Genomic DNA, 7,581 nt, shown 5'->3' with positions numbered 1-7,581 from the left:
TATTTTTTTTGTTTTCTGTGAATTCGTATTGTACACACTAGTAAATACCGAAAATACCCAAAAGGCAATCGGTAGTGGAGAAAGAATAATGGCCATGAAAAAACAATCAATATTGAACCAAACAGATCACAAAACTTATCAACTAAAGAAAGGGCAATGATAAACAAATGGGCCCCTTTTTAGAAATCACTATCAGCGACAGCTACCTACCGTATTTTTTCACTCCACCAATACAAAACTGACAACACACTAAAATATCTTGAATAAACTACCATTATTTTTTGAACGGAATAAACTACCATTATTAAAGGCGTTATGCGGCGAAACACGTAACTTTTTTCCTTATTGAAAACACGGTTGTATATTTTTTGGTGGGGTCTATTCGCACACGCCCTTAGTCTATTTAAACACTCCAAAGCGCCCCGCTATGGCCAAAGCTGGGCGCTTTGGTGTAAAGTCAACAGACAAGGTCTGACAGGTTCAGTCCTTGTCTGTTGACTTTACATCAAAGCGCCCCGCTTTGGCCTAAGCTGGGCGCTTTGGTTTTTTTTTTTTTTCAAAACGCCCCGCTTTGGCCTAAGCTGGGCGCTTTGGTTTTTTTTTTTTTTTTTTTTTTTTTACATTTTAGGCGTATTTTTGACTGGTGACTGTTCTACGTTTAAGTTTAAATTTTACATTTTTGGTCCAAATTTTACAATATTTAATTTGTTTGTGCACATATATCTAAAGGTGAAGTCTCATCTCAATATTTAATTTGTTGAGTCATCTCACTGTCATGTACAACCCTTTCCAACTCTTTGACTAGTCCCATCCGTGCTATAGTATACATCCGTGCTATAGTCTCATCTCAATATTTAGCAGTTCTTGTGGGCTCCACAATGCCACTTGCCACAATGAAATATAGTATACATTAGGGTGTAGGGAGTGGTTAGACAATTGAAAGTGGTAAACTTCAAAATTAACCAATGAGAGTGTGCCACGTCATTCAGTCATAAGTGTTTAAACTATGGTAGCGTTTGGAATGATCCATTTCATTCCATTGTCCATTCCATTACCTCGTTCATTCCATTCCCTCATTCATTCCATTACCACATACCAAACATACCCTATGTTGAAAAGGGTTGGCAATGGTTAGACACTTGGTGAAGTGGTAAACTTTTTTTAAAAAAAAGGTGTGATTGGTTAAAGATGGCATGGACCCCACTACCGACGGAGCTTAAATGAGTTCTTGTTAACATTTTTTGATTCGGAACTTGCAGTATAGTCCATATATATTAAAAAATGATGTATAATGGAAAAAGCGTAAAATTTAGGCTATTATCGACGCGTTTGTGAATTAAAAACAATTTTAAAAAATTAAAAAAAGACCCTAAGCGCTGCGCTTTGACCTAAGAGGGGCGCTTTGCCCCAAAATGTAAAAAAAAAAAAAAAAAAAAAAAAAAAAAAAAACCAAAGCGCCCAGCTTAGGCCAAAGCGGGGCGCTTTGATGTAAAGCAACAGACAAGGTCTGACCGGTTCAGACCTTGTCTGTTGACTTTACACCAAAGCGCCCCTCTTTGGCCATAGCGGGGCGCTTTGGGGTGTGAAAATAATTTTGGCCGTGTGTGAATAGCATGGTCCTATTTTTTAACAAAGAATTTGTGTTGTTTTAAAGTTTCAAACACTATCCTCAAGTGTTGCAAGTGGCTATCTAGGCTGTCTGTCACTGTCAATCAAGATGTCATCAAAGAAAACCAGTACAAATTTCCTCATATATCTTTTAAAACGTCAAGATAGCATTGTCTTAAACAAATGAGACAAGTAAAAATTGCTTACATACTAAAACAAATTGTTAAACAAATAAGAAAAACTATAAAAAGCAATATTTTCATGACTGGTCTGAACGTCAAATCTGTTGCCCAGACTTGATCTTTGATCTCTAGAACATAAACGATAATATAAACTTTATTTAATACTGAATTTGAATACAATGGAATGAATACAAATGAAACTATTTATCCCTATTTATGCTAATCTAACGGGTACGAGTGTAGAGACATGTCCCTTCGTGAACGGATGTGTCTCTAGATCTTGTGGTTGTAATTAAACGTGAAGAGGTGCGTCTCTAAGATCCAAAAGTCGCGTCCCTTCATCCTTGTATGGCTGCGAATTCTGAATGGATGCCTCCCAAGGGGTTTCGCACCCTTTAGGGTGGTGGTTGACAAGTTCTGTTTTGTCAACTTCAGTCCCTATACTTTGTAACCGCCATATAACTACCTTTTAACCACCATATAACTATCTTTTAACTAATAACTAATAAACCCTTGTACTTTGGATATGTAGAGATTAAGGATTTCATTCACCCCCTAATCTTGAACATCCTTGAGTTGTTGCAGATCTTGGACTCCGAGCAGTTCTCGCATTATAGCAAACTTGACCCTTGCTAGTACCTTTGTTAGTATGTCTGCCCGTTGTAGTTCTCCACTGATGTGTTCCATAGTGATATCTTCGTTCTCCACGCATTCTCTTATGAAATGATAGCGTGTATCAATGTGCTTGCTTCTTCCATGAAAGACTGGATTTCTCATGAGTGCTATTGCAGAAACATTATCCACTCTGAGTGTTATCTTCTCTTCCTTCCAGCCTGTAATTTCACTTAATAGTCTTTTAAGCCATAGTGCTTGGCATGCTGCTACAGTGGCTGCCATGAATTCTGATTCACATGATAATAATGCCACTGTCTGTTGCTTCTGTGTACACCAGGTTATAGGTGATTCTCCAAAGTAGAATACCAGACCAGTTGTTCCTTTTCCTTTGTCTGTATTAACTCCAAAACTGCTATCACTATAACCTGTGATCTTACATCCTCCTTGTTTCTTGTATATGATTCCATGCTCTTTAGTTCCTTTGATATAACGTAGTATTTGCTTCACTGCTTTCAAGTGTTGCTCCTTTGGTTCTTGCATGAATCTACTAAGCAGACTGACTGGGTAACATAGATCTGGCCTTGTATGCAATAAGTACCTGAGAGAACCTATCAGGCTTCTGTAATGTGTTGCATCTACTAGATCTCCTTCTTCAGTCTTCGTTAATTGTGTTCCTGGATTGATGGGAATCTTTGTGTCGTTGCAGGATAACATATCAGCGTCTATATTTACCAAATATTTAAAGCAACACGTCCCATACCATGTCATAAATGAAAATACAATTATTACAGAAAGATCTAGTCAAATTGTTCTGTTCTGACAATTCAGATTTTTATTACAGACAATTGTTTATTGTTGACCTAGGTCTTTCCTAGCCTCGATTTCACAGCAAAGAAAGCAAATAAGCATCCTAAGCACCTGTCACATACGTTAAAGTAAAAGTCAATACACATTGTGTAAAGGTGAGCATACAAGTTTAATAGATATAATAGAGTTCGAAATCGATTACGCATAACCAGCACGTACACAGTGTGAAATGAGGCATGTTAGTTATCGACATGAACCTATCGATACCAATGACTGCAGGTTGACTGCCCAAGGCAGTTCGCGATACATACTCACCACTGTGAGCCATATAAGTAATTGTCCTTAACAACCCCTGAGTGAACAGGTGCTGAGTCCAAACTTATAGTACTGTCGTTGCTAAGGCAGGTAGACAACATTCCATGTGTAAATATAACAAACAAGCATTCATTAAGTCACGTATAACATGCGGTAACGGTTAGCATTAAAAGTATTACGTAGTGTGTTCGATGTGATTTAGAATAAGTAACGTATGTAGCACCCAAAAGTGCGTAAAGCAAAAAGGGATCGAGTATACTCACAGCGATTGATGGATTGAAGGGAGCGCTAGAGAGTAAGGTTAGCCTGATGAGAACGATAGCATAACGATGAGTGACGCGCAAAACGATGCAAGGTATAATTGGGTCGGGCAGCAGTTCGATCGGATGGTAGTCCGATCGGACAGCTGGTCGTTCGAGTGACAGTCCACTCGGATGGTCATCCAATCGGGTGACCTTTCGAGTGGATTGTTTCTTCCTTTAGGAAGGATGCGTTTGTGTATGATGGCTTGACTTTTGAAGTTTTTGTTGTAGCATTTTGAAAACACAGAAGTATCACTACCCTTCAGGTCGGTCAATCGAACGGCTGTTCGATCGGACGATAACCCGATTAGTTAGACACTTTAGTGAGAACAAGTTCACCGCAGTTTGTCGTTCGATCGGTTGGTAGTTCGATCGGGTGACAATCTGTTGGTATTGAACATGTTGAAAATTGTTTAAGTGTTGAAGTCTGGCCATTACATGGTGGAGTGGTAGTCCGATCGGATGGTAGTCCGATCGGTCAACCCTTCATTCAATGTTCATCCTTCAAGATTTTGAAAACAAAAGTTAAGTGTGGGGCCAAGGTGATCGATCGGGTAACAACCCGTTCGGATGACAGTCCGATCGGATGGTAGTCCGATCAGACGGCATTCCGTCCTGGTCGTTCCGTCCATCTGACACTTGGTTGTTTTGATAGTTTGTCGTTTTATCGAGATGTGTTGATATCGTGCTAACCAACAGAACCCCATCCTAAACCTTAGTGACCCGATTGAACAGGAACCACCCAAGTTCAACCAGTTAACCGGTTCAAGACGGTTGTTCTTGGTTAACCCGAAATCGGTAGTCTCGTTGTAACGCCCTGCTTTTTCAAACATCCTACATTTAGAAACCTTACGTGAAATTCTATCTTTGGAAATCTTGTGTTCTTATAACCATTCTTTCATCGTAATCGTTGTAAAATACGGAACTTGCTTCGTAAATAAAACTTGTACATTACACTTTTTACCTAGTTAAATCATGTTTTATTTCATATTTCACCTTGTTACAAGTTAGGGGAAACATTGTTGCATATTATTACACAACTTAATTAACAAAATTATTCATTATAATGTTTTAAAAAAATAAAAAAAATAAAGAAATATGGCAGCCCAATTCAGCAAAATTCAGCCCCATATAGTTGGGATTTGTGGGCTAGTTTCAAGGTGTAACCCCTTCTAAACACTTCCAAAGCCCAACCCATTGAAACCCTAATCCTTCCCCCTATAAATACCACTTATAACCAGCCTCCATACCACTTTTGCAACCCTAAAAACTCACAAAACATCCACCAAACCGTAGCTGAAAGCAAGGGTTCGAGTAGATTGACACCCCTTCACGAAAATGAGCATAACTCACTCAATTCTTATCCGATTCACTCGATTCTTTTTCCTACTTGCTTGTATAATCATGGGGTTCGATTCCTAGACTTCTCCTTGGAGAAATCAGACCTGGAAATGCCCCGAAATCGTCCATAAACTTTCTGTTTGTTTTTACGTTCATCAAAAACTTGTTTAAACCTATGTAACTTGTGTTCAACACATCTCATACCTATGTCCTAATGCTTACAACTTATCCCATGGTTGGTTAAGCTTAAAAACAAGGGTGAGACATTTAAAATCAGAGGATTAAACCTCATAAACTTGGTGTTTTGTTTAGGGTTTCAACGCACAAATCATGTCAAACATAGCCTTGATACATGAGTGATTATGGAACAACTTGGGTTGTCCTACATACAATCCTCACATGATTTGATGATTTCTCAATAGTTAGGTTGTTTATGTTATTGTGCAAATCCTAGTTCGTGACCCTCCTTGGTTGTTGTTACACCAAGTGAAGTGGTGAACATTCAAGGGGTTCCTAAATGGAAGCATGTCCTTCCTACCCCATACATGACATCTATGATAACACGAGGTGCCTAAATGAAGATTCTAATCTTCTACCTCCTACTTGAATTATTGGACTAAATAATATGTAGTACTTAACCTAGATATATATATACACTCATTCGAACCTTTAATGTTGAACTCATGTTTATATGTTAAAGTAGTAGAACATCACCTAAGACCTAAACCTTGTTGTGATTCTTATGGGTGTTCAACTCATGAAAATATTATCATAACCCTTGTGGTTACCAAGTGTCATACAAGTGTTATGGGTTGAAGATGATTACTTTCACATGCTATTCTCATATCTTACTTTTATGTTGTTTTTAAATACCGAATCTCGACTCTAAGCATACATGAACTTTAACCCTACACATTCAACCTTCTAACCTCATCAACTCGTCAACAATTGGATAATCGGAAAACATATGCAAACTTTGTGAGTATACTCGTACTTTTCCCCTTTTACTTTTACCACTTTTGGGGTGTAACATGTTTACCTATTGAAACTTACACATGAACTTTTGTCTAAACACACGAACATTCCTATAACAATGCTTGTATATGTGATGGCTTGATACTTTAAATTTGGGTGATTCTTATGTGTTGAACTTATCATTAACTTCGTACGAGCCAAACCTTGACATATTTAGCGCTATAGGATTAACGACCCGCCTCTACTGAAACTTTGGTTATGTCATGAGCAAGTTGCGTTTTCTTGGTTTGATATGTTATACACATGCCATATTTAATGTTTATCTTGAATCGCATGCTCGCTATGAGGAATTGTTCACATTTTTATCTTATGCTATGTATGTACCAAACTTGTATACTCGCCTTTGCTTTTGCATTGAATTATTTTAAACATGTTACAGGTTGATGAGGACGATGCTAAGAAAAGAGATAGCGTTGATGCCTAGATACACATATAGACGTTAGGGTTTAAAATGTTGTATCAAAATGTTGTTATGTTATCATGTTGTTTTGTTAAACTTGTCGTATTTGAATTTCTTGTAATGTTGACTATTTGAAGTTATGAAATGAAATGAAATTTGGATTTTCTAAATATCGTCACAAATAGCGTTATGATGTCTCTAGCAATCTTCACACTTCGTCTCATCCCGATGTTTCCGCCATTGGTTGGGGTGTGACAGATTGGTATCAGAGCCATAACTATAGGGAATTAGGAAAAGTAGGAATGCTTTAGCCTAGTCTATAGTTTTAGAGCCTTATTCTTATGTTTTATTTGAAACTCCTTGCATGCTACCTTATTTGCTCTTATTTATTCTCTTTTGATCTTTTAAGCATATATGTCGCTTATGTATTAACACTTGACATGCTATACTTGCTTTATTATGTGCTAATACATGTTTTATTGTCCCACTCATTATGTGCTATTCTTAATATGCTTCATTGTGAGTTTATATTTGTTGTTTATTCCTTTAACATACTCTTTCCCTCATGCATTTTACTCGACTATTCTAAATCCGTAAACACTCGAGACGAATTCACCAAAATAGGCGTGAAACCCACAATTTGGTGAACGAATCTCAATCTACCTATTCTTTTTCTTACACGAGATATCGCGATTAAGCTAGGAGTGAAATCCATGTCTTAATGGTAAATCTCAAATTTCAAGTTCTAGTGGACCCTCGTCAACACGTCGAAATTAAATTTTGACCCGACGAGTACCAACCACACTTAGGATACGAAATCGTCAAGTTAGGGGTGAAACCCGCACCTTGTCGACTAGTTCCACTCCTCGATTTTTTTTTTTCATAAATCCCGCCAAGTCTCGAAATTTCGATTGATTTGGGACATGTAGTAACCGGAAGGGTAAATACCGTTAACCGACTTGTCGGCGAGAGTATT

This window comes from Helianthus annuus, chromosome 7 (genome assembly GCF_002127325.2).
Source record: "Helianthus annuus cultivar XRQ/B chromosome 7, HanXRQr2.0-SUNRISE, whole genome shotgun sequence".
NCBI lineage: Eukaryota > Viridiplantae > Streptophyta > Magnoliopsida > Asterales > Asteraceae > Helianthus > Helianthus annuus.
Note: the sequence above shows the minus strand (reverse complement) of the source record.